The sequence below is a fragment of the Pyxicephalus adspersus genome, chromosome 11 (genome assembly GCF_032062135.1).
Source record: "Pyxicephalus adspersus chromosome 11, UCB_Pads_2.0, whole genome shotgun sequence".
Taxonomy (NCBI): domain Eukaryota; kingdom Metazoa; phylum Chordata; class Amphibia; order Anura; family Pyxicephalidae; genus Pyxicephalus; species Pyxicephalus adspersus.
This window is the reverse complement of record NC_092868.1, coordinates 49,066,737-49,081,675: the sequence shown is the minus strand read 5'-3', so window position 1 is coordinate 49,081,675 and position 14,939 is coordinate 49,066,737. Positions and strand designations below refer to the sequence as shown.

General features: G+C 43.1%; 1 protein-coding gene across 4 annotated transcripts in view; it reads right to left on the bottom strand.

The window, feature by feature from the left end:
* KCNAB2 (potassium voltage-gated channel subfamily A regulatory beta subunit 2) overlaps positions 1-10,331 on the bottom strand; it is a 139,509-nt gene extending 129,178 nt beyond the window's left edge. For all 4 annotated transcript variants that reach the window (XM_072426980.1, XM_072426982.1, XM_072426981.1 and 1 more), the window contains exon 1: positions 10,227-10,331. The gene's annotated coding sequence lies outside the window, so the exon portion shown is untranslated. The remainder of the gene's footprint in view (positions 1-10,226) is intronic.
* Between the last annotated feature and the right edge of the window lie 4,608 nt (positions 10,332-14,939).

Here is a 14,939-nt window from a genome sequence, read left to right as displayed (position 1 = left end):
TCTGGCCTAGCGTGCCTTCTTGACCTCCTGAAATGGCCTACTAGTCCAAAAATTTGCTGACCCCTAAAATATATGGTGATACCTGCAAAGTTCTGGGGTTAATGCCACTTGGTTGATCTGGTTGCATGACTTACGAAGTTTTAAGTAGCCTATAACAGTGGTATTCTAGCCAGCATTGTAAGGGTGCACATTCTGGCTACCAGTGTAAGAGACTTTTCCCCAATAAATGGATTTAGCAGGGAATCCCTAAGACACCCAATAACTTGCATTTAATAGTGGCTCCCTGTGACCTTAAATTGTATTGGGGGTAAAAAGTTTGAAAAATACTCATCTGAAGCAAGTAATTAGACGCAGAAGTTTGATGCCAATGGAAAATTTGATGCCAATATGGAAAATCGCATCTACAAGGCGGTGCGGATGCATCCTTGCTGAAGTATATTGCAGAGAAATCTGTATTCCCTAGACAACGGGCACATGCCAAGTCATTAATAAGGAAATAGCTTATTAAATAGTTATGGTTGGGTAAGTGGTTGCATTTACTTTCTCTGTGCCTTCTAGGTTTGAAGAATGGGAAGTGTGGTTTGTGCCTTTCAGTACATGGCTGAAAGGAACATGAAAACAAAAAGTCACTGGTAGGAAACCCCAAAAATATTTACAACTGGAACAAAAATAAAACTGAACTTCTGATATTATTTAGAATTACCTTTATAGTGGGACTACCCTTACAATTCAAGGGTCACATACTAATTTAGGTCTAAGGGAAATATCCTCCCTCGTCCAATTCTCTGGGTTTTAGGTGGGACCTTGTGGTCTTTAATGATGATGCATGATGGGAAATGATGTCTGAGCTTGTAGAGCATGCCATGGAAAGGAGGATTCTACTGACCAGGTGCAAAAAGGAAAATCTGTAACCAAAGTACAAAGTGGGTAAAAGTCTGGGCATGACAGCCCTGAACCTAGAGGAGCACTTAGGGCCATTTAAGACCCATAATAAGCCACAGCAGTCTGATGTAGGCTCAACTGCAGTCCCCAACTTCTCCCATTCAAGAGAAAGTTTGGAGAGTCTTTTTCTACCCAAAATCGCGGTGCAATTTGCCAAGGTGACATGTTGCTTTTGGCTGCACATATGTGGCCTGAAGATCTGCGTCCGTGCTGCATCCATGAGCAAACCTTGTTGCCCATGGAGCGGTTTGTCTCTTCTGGTCACACAGCAGCAGGTTGATGTGCCCGGGAGCTGACAATCATGAATTTTTGACACTAAGGGTCTGAAAGGTCTGTTACTCTAACAAATTGGGGAAGCGTAGGAAGGGTAGTTTTTGTTTTCTTGCACTTAGGCTTTATTGTAGCTGGCATGGACCACCAAGCATACAGGACAACTGAAAAATTATAACATGAAAACTTAAAATATTGCCAAAAATCAATTTTGGGCAAAGAGCAAATTAGTAAATTTTGAAGGTGGGCGTTATTGTGTGCCCAGTGGCTATCAGATTTGAATTTTGGGTAGGACACCATCTGCAAGGAGTTTGCAAGTCCTTCTTCAAAACTTTATGTCATCCCCCCAAAAAATAGCCTTAGCCTTTGTTGGGAACATTAGACCTAGGATTAGGGTAGGAGCAACGAAAAGATAAACAGATAGATAGATACTGACATGACTAATGACTGGAACACTCTTCTCCAAGTTTTCCTGAACCCACCTAGTTTATGATTTGCCATTGAAAGGAGAAGAAGCTCAGTAATGAGTTCCATGTCTTCCCAGCCCCATTTAGCTAGCCACCCGACACTTTTATTAGCCACCTGGCTGTTTTTGGTGGTTATTGAAAAGTTGGGTAACAATACAAGGGCTGCTTTTGACCTACAGCCACTTCCCATCCAGCATAAGGAAATTTCAGGGGAGAACACTACAGTTACTTCATTCACTCGTGCCCGCAGTAAGCTTCTGGTCTGTTTGGTGTTTGATCCCAGCTTCTAATATAGTTACAAATCTGTTTAGTGGTGGTGAAGAATTTCTAAGCACAAACACTTTGATATATGTGTATTTGATAATGTTACCCCAACATGGTACACAGATCAACAAAATCAGTTCCCAGAAAACCAAAACCAAACACAAACAAAACAAAATAAAAAAAACACTTGCAACTAAATAGGGATTGCAAATGACAGACTAATACAGACAGTGATACAGGAGGAGAGGACCCTGCCCCGAAGAGCTTACAATCTAGTAGGTGGGGGAATATGACCCAACTCATCTGTAACCACCCTAAAACAGCCGGGTGGTTACTGAAACGTGCTGGGTGGTGCACCCAGCTAAAAGGGTCTGGGGAGAACACTACGCACCGCCCATTAAAAATTAAAATTCCCCAAACACACAACACAAATCCACAAAAAAACTTATCATGGTGCACATGTAAGACCAAATGAAGAGCTGTGGACTCCACTTGGATCATTGATCATCCAGGCTGCACAGGTGGTTTTGACTTTTGCCCAAGTCAAAATGTTAAGCCCTCCCCCTCTTAGTAATAAACCACACCCTTTATTATGTGCCTGATTTTCTACTGCCACCATTTGACAGCTGAATGACAGAAGGTGGGACTTGACAGCACTGGAAGGAGGGGTGCTTGATCTTAGCTTAGACACAAGTAGAAGCCCCCATATGGAGCCTCCACTTTGGATCCACCTGGCACAGGTATAGATCTGAAGACTAATACTGGGCCAAAACTTTTACAGTGTTCTCCCCAGCCCCTTTTAGCTAGGTGCACCACCCGGCACTTTCCATTAGCCACCCAGCAGTATTTGGGTGGTTACTGACTAGTTGGGTCACAATATGGGGACTGTCACCCACCTACAATTTCTTCCCACCCAGCTTAAAAAAATTTCTGGGTTATACACTGTATTAAGTGCATGTGTGATATGGCATATCATCAATACGAATACTGATTAGGGAATTATTAATACCACATTACTGTCTTACAAAACTTGATTTGAGCACAAATGGCACTCCTAACGGTGCCATTGCTATCTTTACACCGTTGCAAAGCTATGCGCCCATCGATTGCCTGCCCGCACATGATCGACAAAAAGAACAGTCTTCCCAGACCCATGATCAATCAATGTTTCTGTCAATATTGAATGAGAACGGCTCAGATTTTAAAAGATCCTTGATTGGATTTACCCAACCATCGCATGGAGCGTGCCAAGTGTGACGTAAGTAGCCACAGGCATCACATGCTTCCTAAACTTTATGGCAGGTTAACATTGATCAGCAGACGACTGCTCAGAAGAGTTACATTTATTTGCAGAATACATTTATAGGATCATCAGATAGGAGTTAGGAACTACTAAACACCAAGAACTAAAGGGAGCCTGGAGCAGCAGCAGCTCCATAAGCTTTGTGGTAGCCTCGGAACACAGGTCCACTATAACCAATCGTCTATTTGATCTGAATATTTTATTCAGATGGCATTTCTCCCAAGATTCATTAATAAAAAACACATTTTAGATCTGCAGTTTGTGCTTTGGCAGGGGTGCAGCCAACGAACTATAAGTCCCAGCATACCCTTCTCTCAGCTTTTATTGCTGCAGGTAAACCCTTCCCTGCACACATCATATTTACAAATAGAAAAAAAGAAAACAACACAATATTGAAACACACACACAAATAATAAACATAATGTTATCCTTGCCATCAAAAACAAATACAACATTGATTGACCATGTTAAGTCACAAGTGCCGGTGCTTATGCAACACAAAAATACACTACACATGGGCTGACTCAGTACATCTCCACAACGGGAAGCGTCAGACAAATGCAGCTGTCGCCGGCAGCCTCTGTAAAAGTGTCAAACTGTCTAAAAAACGCATGCAATCTCAAATCTGCCGCAATTCTATGTCAACTACCCACTGCAGCGCCTGGCACCTCTCAAATGCAAACCTTGTACGCTGAAAAATCTTTGCTAATGTTAGGATTTCACTGCAGAGAGCCAGAGGAAAAGAAATGCAGATATCTAGGTTACAGCAATAACACAATTCATTAACATCAGACCAAACTGCCTGCAGATTGAATGGTGAAAAGAGATTGTTAACTCACTGCTGCGGCAATGACATTGACCAGTCTGCAGAGGGAACGCACAAAGCAAGCAGCAAGTGTATAGCGCTGTGTTACCAAGCCAAAGTCCTTATTTCACAGCAATGCAGGGTGGAGAATTGGGTGGGTAGCGATGGTGCGAGAAGGAGAGGAGGGGGGGCACAAGTGATGATGCAGCAGTTCCCCAATGTGTTGCAATAAAACCTTGATGTCACTAATAGGCATACCTTTAGTGTTGATGCTAAAAAAAAAAGAGAAGCTTGCAATACAAAATGATACGGCAGCATTGATTGCTGCGATGGGCTCTGCTGACCACTGCAGCAACAGAGAAGGGGGGCCAAAAAAAAAAAGAAAAATCTCACAAGCGACAGATCTACCAGTAATCTCTGCCAGAGGATGTGGTTCAGGGTTCTGTGTGCTTATGCTTCCCCCTGCAAATAATCTGCAGTACAGGAAAGGAGGGGGGGGGGTATTAATGGCATTAATCTATACAATGAATTTTATTATGGTGATGCAGCTTATATGTATGTTGGAAACACTTGCAATATATTGAATAAAAAGCCAATGCTGAAAGAAGAAAAAAGCTGACCTCCTTCTGGGAATATATCTGTATTAGTCATGCTGATCCTCCAGCTTAAAGGAGAACTACAGTTATAAAAAAGAAAAGTTTTGGAAATGTTTTTGTTAATTTTTGTTATATTTTCATACCAAATTATTCCTTTTTTTTTTCATGCACAAAAAACTTTTTGTTTTTTTCCTAAATCACTCTACTTTGTGGCTTTTTGGGGACGTTCGTTTTCTTCAAGGGTCTGTTCACCCCTCCTACTATAGGGGTGCAAGGTATTTTATTAAAAGCACAGGGGTTATACCATGCACAATGATTTGAATATGGCATACAAAGGTAGTAGGTGCTCTATTTTTGAAGGAACACGCAGTGCCGTGCATTAGGCTGCTAATTTAAATCCACCATCCAGGTTCCATGACAGCGCCATTTGTGCACCCGCCTGTCCCCTTGCTCACCCACCTTCCAGATTGCTAAGGGACCCCATTGCTGGACAGCCAATAGGAACTGTCTATGTCATGCAGGTTGTGAGCTACCTGGAATGTAAAGCAGAGGAGAGAAGTATGGGCTGGAGGGCCACAAGACTGCGAATTAAGGGCCAGTGATCGCATTTAGAATTCCGGCAAATGTGGTGCCACTGACCAAGAATTAGTATTGCAAACAGCCTCACTGACTTCACTGGCTACATGCTTGTTTTAAAGTAGTGAAGCAAGGGGATCGGCATGACAGCCCACCTGTATGCATCTCTTCTTCCAAGAACACCAATTTCTACTCCACTTCCTTTGGTTAAAGGACAACAATGGTTTAGCAGTGCTCAGTCACCTGGAGGGTTGCAGTGGTGTCTGAGATAACATTATTCTACTTGCTGATTATCAAACCGAGCGCATTTTCTTTGGTGGGGTTTGCCATGGCTGTTAAGTGATGTAATCGGTGGCTGTAAGCCATTTGTTAAAGAAAATTACAGGCAGAGCTTTCATAACATTGTCAAGAGTTCACAGCTGATAATCACATTGGGTACTAAATATTAGTATTATTACACAGTATTTATATAGCGCCTACATATTACGCAGTGCTGTACAAAGTCCATAGTCATGTCACTGGCTGTCATGCCATATGACCATAGTCATATGTCTTTACTACAGTCTAAGGGGCAATTACCCTATCTGCATGTCTTTGGAATGTGGGAGGAAGCCGGGGTACCCGGAGGTAACCCACACAAACATGGGGAGAACCAGCAAACTCCATGCAGATAGTGTCCTGGCCAAGATTTGGACCTGGGACCTAGCACTGCCCTAACCTCTGAGCTACCTTGCAGCCAACCCACTGCCAGGTAAGAAAGTGGCGCCTGAATCACAGATGAACACAGGTCCTCTTGAAGTACAAAGAACATCATTTATTATTATTGTTATTAATATTACACAGTATTTATATAGCACTGACATATTACGCAGTGCTGTACAAAGTCCAAAGTCATGTCACTAACTGTCCCTGACAAAGGAGCTCACAATCTAATGATAACAATGTGACCCCCTAATTAATTAACCAACGGATGTCATCTTATTGGCTGCTATGAGTCAGTGCTTTTTGTCTTCAGAAAAATTGCAAACTTCTTCCTTTTTTAGTTGATGTTTCTGCATTGAATGCGTCACATAAAGAGAAAGCTTGGGGGCAATGTCAGATGAAACTGCATTGGGTGTAATGGCTAGGTTATGGTCTCAGAACGGCAGAAACAAGCTTTCAAGGTGAGAAACATTTATTTCCTGCGACAAGATTCAAACTTTACAGACCACCTTGCATGCTTACTGCACCCAAATACAGAAAAGTAATACAGTGGACATGTGCTACTTCCTTCACCTCTTAGATTGTAAGCTCTTTGGGGCAGGGTCCGCTCCTCCTCCTGCGTCACTGTCTGCTTCTGTCGGTCATCTGCAACTCCTATTTATTTTACAGTGCTGCGTATTATGTTGGTGCTATATAAATACTGTTTATTAATAATAACTACCTTATAGTCAGTGGTTGGAAAGTGAAACTGAAAGTTTTCCTCTTTACCTTTAAGACTGGAACAGTAGGCAAGATCTGCATTTTGCATTTAAGTGCAGCCCTGCTTACATGCAATATAACAAAAGGGGGGTCAAATGCAGCCTTGAAAGGGTCACCCACACTGCACAAATGGAGCAAATGGGAACCTGTGCTTAATGTGTGCATTTAATGCGGGAAAACACATACACGCTTTTTGTGATGTTACTACTACAGAACTAGCATGCAACAATTTAAAGTCCAGAAGTGGAGTAGTAACAGCTGAGCCTCTTTATTATTATTATTACACAGTATTTATATAGCGCCATCATATTACGCAGCGCTGTACAAAGTCCATATACATGTCACTAACTGTCCCTGAAAGGAGCTCACAATCTAATGTCCCTACCGTGGTCAAATGTCATTTATATCGTCTAAGGCCAATTTTAGAGGGAAGCCAATTAACCTCAATGCATGTTTTTGGAATGTGGGAGGAAACCGGAGTACCCGGAGAAAACCCACACAGACACGGGGAGAACCTGCAAACTCCATGCAGATAGTGTCCTGGCCCAGATTCCAACCTGAGACCCAGCGCTGCAAAGACCAGAGTGCTAACCTCTGAGCCACCGTGCTGCCCATTGTTCCAATGGCGCCTCTGCGTGACCACTGCTTGCCACATCATTCCCCTTATGGCAGCCCCTATAACCTTTAGCATCAGTGTCTACCTACCTGGAACCTACTTTGTTCCTCTACAGGACAGTGAAGGGATAAACCCAAACTGGGGTAAAGTTTGCACCTCAAGAGGGGTTGTCTAAAACAAAGGGAGGGGGGGGATTTGTTAAAAATTAAGCCCATTATTCTGTAGCTTCATCACTGATCCCAAGCCAAAACTTTTTTTTAGGCTTGGATAAAATTTGAAGGATTTAATGCCATCTAGGGGTCTATTAAAGAAATTTCCCCTCACTTCCTGTCGTGGTGACGACATACAGATTACTGATTTTCCAACAACCATAAATGACCCCTCTGGTGCACAGTTCTGGTCTAAGGACCCAGAGCTGCTGGATATATAAGCATCAATTCTTCAGGGAGATAGGCAGGGGATGGCATCCATGTACTGCAGGGGGGATCAGCAGTGTGCAAGTACATTACCTAATATTAAACATTGCATTATGGTGATGACTGGCATTGAAAGTAGCATCCATAGGATTAGATTGTAAGCTCTTCTGTGGCATTAAATATGATCAAAACACAAGTGATTAGCTGCACTGAAGCATAGAGTGGTTGCAAAGAACTGCAGAACCAACACAGAGGACATATATATATATATATATATATATATATATATATATTGATGTTTAAGGGATCAGATTGCATTGTAACATTGTAACAAGTCTTGCTCTTGGCGCTGATTGGTGGAAAAACCTCATAGTGAGTGGGAACCATGCATTCCATGAAATGCGTTTTGCTGAATAATGAGAAGTTTGGAAAGTGTTAGGTAAAGCAATGTACAGGAATGGCGACTATCTGCCATAAATCCCTTTACTTTCCATGCAAGACGGTTGCAATATAAGTCGCTCAATGAACGCTCCCAGAAATCTCCGTCATCAAACTGCATAATCAGAAGGAAATGTTACAGAACGCTTAGCGCATGGAAAGTGATAACAACGCAACGTTTCAATCACTTTGCTATTGATAGACTAGATTGTTTGTTGGTCATCACATATAAACCGCCATTGATGCAGAAGCAATTACTGATCACATGCAGGTAAATCTCTCAGGAATGCAAAGATTTATTCATTGGCGTAACCCTAGACCAGGGGTGCCCACACTTTTTTGGCTTGTGAGCTACTTTTAAAATGACCGAGTCAAAATGATCTACCAACAATAAAAACTTGGACTTAATAACTCATTTGCGTGGTGGAGTTTATTTTGAAAGGCAGGGCTCCGCGATCTACTTGGGTTGTCTTTGCGATCTACCTGTTGGGCAACCCGGCACTAAACTAAGAATCACTGGAAAGGAATATTACAATAATACTAATGAGGAGGTGAAGGATGATGAGGGGGAGAAGGAAGAAGGAAAGGGACAATGAAGAGTTGAGGAAGGAAGATGAAGAGGAGCAGAAGTAGGAAGAATAACATGTTACTGAGGGGAAGAGGAAGATAAGGAGCAGAAGGAAGAAGAAGATGAAGAGTAAGAGAAAAGGGAAGAAGAAGATGAAGAGGAGGAGAAGAAGAGAGAGGAAGGAGGAGGAGGAGAAGAGAGAGGAAGATGAAGAAGAGGAGAATAAGGAAGAGGAAGATGAAGAGGAGGAGGAGAAGAAGGAAGATGAAGAGGAGGAGAAGATGAAGAGGAGAAGAAAGAGGAAGAATATGATGAAGATGACAATGATGGTGAGGAGAAGAAAGTGGATGATGAGCAGTAAGAAAGATGATGTAATGATGAAGAGGTGGAGCAGGAAAAGTAAGAAGATGATGATCAGAAAGAAGAGGAAAGAAGATGAGGAAGATGGGGAGGAGGAAGAGAAGAAAATGATCAGGAAGAAGTAAGATTAGTAGCAGGAGGAGGAAGGAGATGTGGATGATGATGATGATGAGACGGATGATATTGATGAGGATGAGAGGGAAGATGATGATGATGAATGTTTTAGAGAATCCTAACCTTGCCATACACAATGCAATACTAATCAGACATCTGATTGGACAATATGAGTAACCCAAATAAATTAGTCATATTTGTAATCAATTTGTAGGCAGAATGTTACTATACATTTATTTATTTTCTTTATACATTGATTTTTCATTTAGATCTAACAGTGTAAACTATCATGACACTGAATAGGTAGACGGCACATCGAACATTAGTAACCAATCAAACGATACGATTGTGATATGAATTGAATATCATGTACGCCTAGCGTTACTCTTCCACCTCACTCCGCATACCAAAAAACCTGTAAGCCAATCAGAGCCCAGAATACAAACTCCTAAAATGTCTCAATGTGAAACCAAAACTGCAATGTAATGATTAAAGGTGACATAGAGGTCTATTTATGAAGAAGTGAATCCAACATTCACTGAAACATTCTCTGGTGGAGAATCAATGCCATTGAAAGACTTGGAGCTGATTTTCTAGCAGTGAATGTTTTAGTGAATGTCAGCTTTATAACTCGACCAATAATGAGCAGTAAATGAACATGATATTTGTATTACATTGTAACATTTTAGTGCTTTGTATGCTTGGCTGTGATTGGGGGTGACAGATAAATATGACATAAGATGATATAAAACCAATAATATTAAATGTCAGGTTTGTAGTCGAGGTCCCCGATATTCCCATTTGTACCCCAATAATTCCTTTCAGCCAATCAGAAATCCTGATATAAAGTGATGAGGTCAGAGATTCTAGAAGTGAACATACATTGTAATATCATATTATAAGGAGTCTCATTACAGGAGCCCCTGCTCCCCATTCTGAATAGATTGTAAGCTCCTGGGGTGAGTGCTATGATATAATAGGGTGACAGCTGGCATGGTGTGCATGGATAGGGTGCACGGTACGGACACACCTGCAGCTCTTCCTCTCGCAGCCTCCTCCGCTCTCCCCCGGTAATGCCGCCGCCGCCGCCGCTGTCTCCCCGCACTGCTGACCTCGTGGGAGAGCAGCTGCCGGCCCCGCCCCCTCCCTCTGTCACACAGTCTGTTCGCCCTGTCTCCGTAAACACAACGCCTATTGGTGCAAGCGGCTGTCCGTCACGTCTGTGTTGAATCTGATTGGTCTCCGCGGTTTGTCATTCCGACAGACGCATAGGCGATGGTGCTGTCATTATGACGTCATGATGCTAAGAAAACACCCGACGTGGCTGTGGGGGGCTTCCAACGGCTGGGGAACTACAAAGCTCAGCATTTCCTGGCAGGGCAGGCTGGATAAATCTATTTTAAAAGCCTTGGTTTCAATAAAAAAGTAGGAGTTGCCCTTAGCAACCAAATTTTTTTAAAATAATTTGCAATACTTTGAGTGGTTGCCATGAGCAACAGTTTCACTTTTATATAAATTGCACCTAAAAAAAACCTAAGCACACAGAATTTTTACCTTACATAAAAGTGTTGTCTACCTTATGTAAAGGGACGTATCTGAGTTTACGTACGCTTTAAGATCAGCCACAACCTCAGCTGTATTTAGCCAAAGATTTCTTCTACAAGTCATGCAAAGCGCCCCTCCCCCCATCAAGCCTCCGTCCTGCACAGGAGCGAGCAGGGAAGCTCCATTGGTATCCAGGAGACGTCCGTATGTCGGATGTCCTTAACCCAGGGACTACCTGTATAGACTGGAGTAATGCAGCAATAATGCGATCACACAGTAACAAGCATACCGCGTGGTGTGTGATGTGCATTGATGTGGTGCAGTTCATTCCTAACCTCCATGGTGGTCTGATTGTGTCACCATTTTTGAATGTCAAGCCGTACATGCATGGAAATTTGTTGTTTTATATTGCCTGTAATTCTTAGGAATATCTCACTGAAATCTTCCCACACAAGCATATAGTACACATCCGGGAATGATAAAGTTTGAAACATGAAATCATAAATGATATATAATAAACATTTATAAAATAAATAATATAATACATTTAATTATTAATTTATTCAAACACACTGAAATCTGTGCAAACAAGGATGCAATATTAATATTAAATTGCCAGACTCTGCATATTGGTTTAGTACACATCCCGGGTATGAAAGTTATTAGAACTTGGGACTGCACAATCAGGACAGTGGAACCCGGTTTCCTTTCTGATTTTGATATTTGCGGTGAATCCGGGGATTGTAAATCACTATGGCTGCCTTCTAGTTGTTCTGGAGCACTAGAGGACGCCTTTTGGAAGCCATGGACACTCGGGAACACCGCCAGGGAGGTTGATGGTACCCAAACGCCTTTCCTGAATGCATGAAATAATGCGATCAGTCCTGCAGTCACACGGTACCAGGCACACATGTGGTGTCAACAGTGGGCCCCAGTGCACTGACTTTAGGGGGCCCTCATGCAGCGGCACACTTTGCATCTCCTTATATCCACCCGTGTGTGGTGCAATTCATTCCTAATGGGACCCCAGCGCCTCTATGAGCGCATTTTGCTGCATTGCAGAGATATCTATTAGTGTATTGGGTCGCGCTTTATCATTTTTTGCTGATATTTTGCGCATGGTACCTTGCAGGAATACACATGCACTGCAGTAGCACATATGTGTGAATGGGCCCTTAGCAACCCAAGTTTAACTCTGAAGACCCATCCACACATATGCAGCAATGCATGCGATGATATGCACACTGCTGAACTTGCACTATCACATGCACGCCCTGCATTTTTTGATGCGCTGCTGTTCATTCCCAATGGCAGCTTGATGAGCATTGCGAGCAAATTGCAATGCCAGAAACATTGCAGCTCAGATTTCTGCACCCTTAGAATCAAATGTATAGTCAAACAGGCGCAGACACATGCTGAGGCATCGCATGTGTGTAAACAAAGTTGTGTGATTGGTTGCTATTGGTAACGTCCTCACTTTTCCTTCAGCTTCTCTATACTATACCCAGAACACACAAGCTGATTTTATTTTTCCAACAACCAATCAGATTGATCTGAACTTAACACCTGACCAATCATAGGAGGATCCTGGATCTGAATATGGCCAACACTGAACATGCGTGTGCTGTGTTATGGGATGTACAAATAACCAATCAGAAAATTGATCAGGCAGCCAATCAAATGCAACATTGGCAGCTGATCCGCTCCGTATCCCTTGCTGACACTGGGAGATGGATGTATCAAATCTGGAGGGAAATGGAGCTGTTGCCCTTAGCAACCAGATTTCATCTATCGTTCATTTGCTTGATTGGTTGCCATGGGCATCATCTTCACCACCTTCCATAAATTAGATTTTTTCTGCTGAAATAGCGGATGGTTGTACCAAAATGAGGACCCAAATGAACATGGTGCCCCTAGCAACCAGGTCAATGTAATAGGTTGCTATGGGTACTTGCACTATTGCTGTTCACTTTATCAGGAATCATGTCCTGCAGATAATTTATTACACCTGCCCTCGTATGATGGCATTCCAGGCTTTCTGTGTTATAGGCCACCATGAATCACAGCCAGGCAGCAGGACACTGGCCCTGACAGACTACATTTCCCAAAAATCCCTTGTGAATAATACAAAGCCAGGGCATGCTGGGAAATGTAGTTTGCAAACTACAGGGCTCGAAGCTCCCGCTAGCGGCACTTATAGGGGCTACGCAATGCCTCGTTGGTGAATTCTAAATCTTTGGTCGGGTATGTGGGGCTGCAGGGGCCCCGATATCTTTATCACCAGCCCCCTTCTACACTAGCAGAAGCGTCCAAGGCAGATTTCCATCTCCATGGCAACAGACGCTGGGCGATGGGAGAAACCAAATGACAGCTTTATAAGGGGGATCAATATCTAGTTTTTACGACCATTGCGCCCTCGTGATAAAAGTACGTTTTATATACCCATATATAATGTTATAGAAATCTATATAAAACAGTAAGATTAAATATGTTCATCCCAGGCGGAATTTGACAGAATGTAATATGAAATATTTATCATGTCTCCCCTAGATTGTTGTAATGGTAACACTCATAGATACTCCTAGAAGGAAGATGGCAGCTCAGAGCTGATGAATGGTGAGCTGATTTCTGACTTGGTTATGGGGAAGGCCATGGGTTTGGGGGTTCACAGATCACACTCAGACACGTCTCAGGGGTAGATACGGGGTTGTGGTCAGTTTAGGGGTTTGGAAATGCATCATGGGAGTTGTAGTACTATAGAGAGGCGAGAGCTGGGTATAGGGGGCTCCAACTTGTGATTGCCTTTAGCAATCATTCCCCAGGATGCTTTGCTGCTGACCCTTTGTGTCCATGTGGGTTAGATCAGTGTCCCCTGCCCCCGCTAAAAGCCATTGGTCCTGATTTATTAAAGCTCTCCAATAATGGAGAAGATAGACCATCATGGGCTAGTGATGCAGGAACCCTTGAAAACAGAGCGATATTCCATGTACCCAAAATTGTTGGATTCCTTCAAAAACCAGGCACCTGCATTGTAAGTGACCAGGGGATCAGTAAAGCCGCATACACACGTACAGTGATATTTGTTGGAAAGTATCTTTCACGATCCTTTCCAACGACTAAGGATTGCACGATGCATGATCGAGTAATGTACATACAGCACCATTCTGCTCTATGCAGAGGGGAGGGGGAGAACAATGGAGCGGTACCCCACTGTGCACTCTTCCCCTTTCCTTGCAGTAGGATCGTTCGTCATCCATCGTTCGTGGATTCGCCGGGACGGTCGTTCGGACAGTGGACGATGGGCGCTTTACCCACGCCAGATTCTCGTCCAATATCGGCCCTGAGCCGATTATTGGGCGAGAACCATTGGACTTGTGTACGTAGCTTTAGTGTGCAGCATCTGTTATTACAGGGTGGCTTTACTTTGACCCTATAATGATGGCAACAACTCGGCATCAATAGCAGAGATAAGCATTGGTTACCTATATAGGGCCCATGTTGGCTGGCTTTGGACTCTTGTTGATGAACCATAGATTAGGATCAACAGGTTTATTTGATCTGCAATTGACCTCCCGTTGACCTGCTTCATGCAGTGTTCATCCCTATAAACTTGTATTTGAATGCAGAACCTATTTGCCACATAGAAGTTCAGTGAAGGCACCTAACGCATTCCGAGGACTGGTGAGCCTTCCAAAACGTGTTGGGGCCTTTCTGTGATCCTGCTGCTGGCAAAAAAGACAAACCTCACTTTTTTGATTTATTGTGGCACTCTCTCCCCCTTAGAGCGGAACTAAACAGCACCATACTCACCTGCCCCTATTCCAATGTAGGGTGCCGCCATCTTCTTCCTTTACCTTCCCACATACTTTGGCAATCTGGACTGGGATGACGTAAGAGTCCCAGGAAGAGCGGAGAAGTGGTGATACCGAACTGCGCATGCGCAGTATAGCGCTTTTACAGTTCCACGGAGCGATCAGGCAGGAAAGAATGGTCTCTGCAGATAAGAGATCGCCTATAACTTTCTGCAATGATCTGCCTGATACAAATTATAAAAATAAGTTTCTTAGAGTTTTTTGGTATTCCAGCCAATGAAAAGAGAGCTGCCTTCACCTTGGACAGGGGAGAAGTACCCAGCTAATTGGCGATCAGCACTCCCCCCATTCCCTATTCTTTGATTTTCTCATGACAGCTGCACATT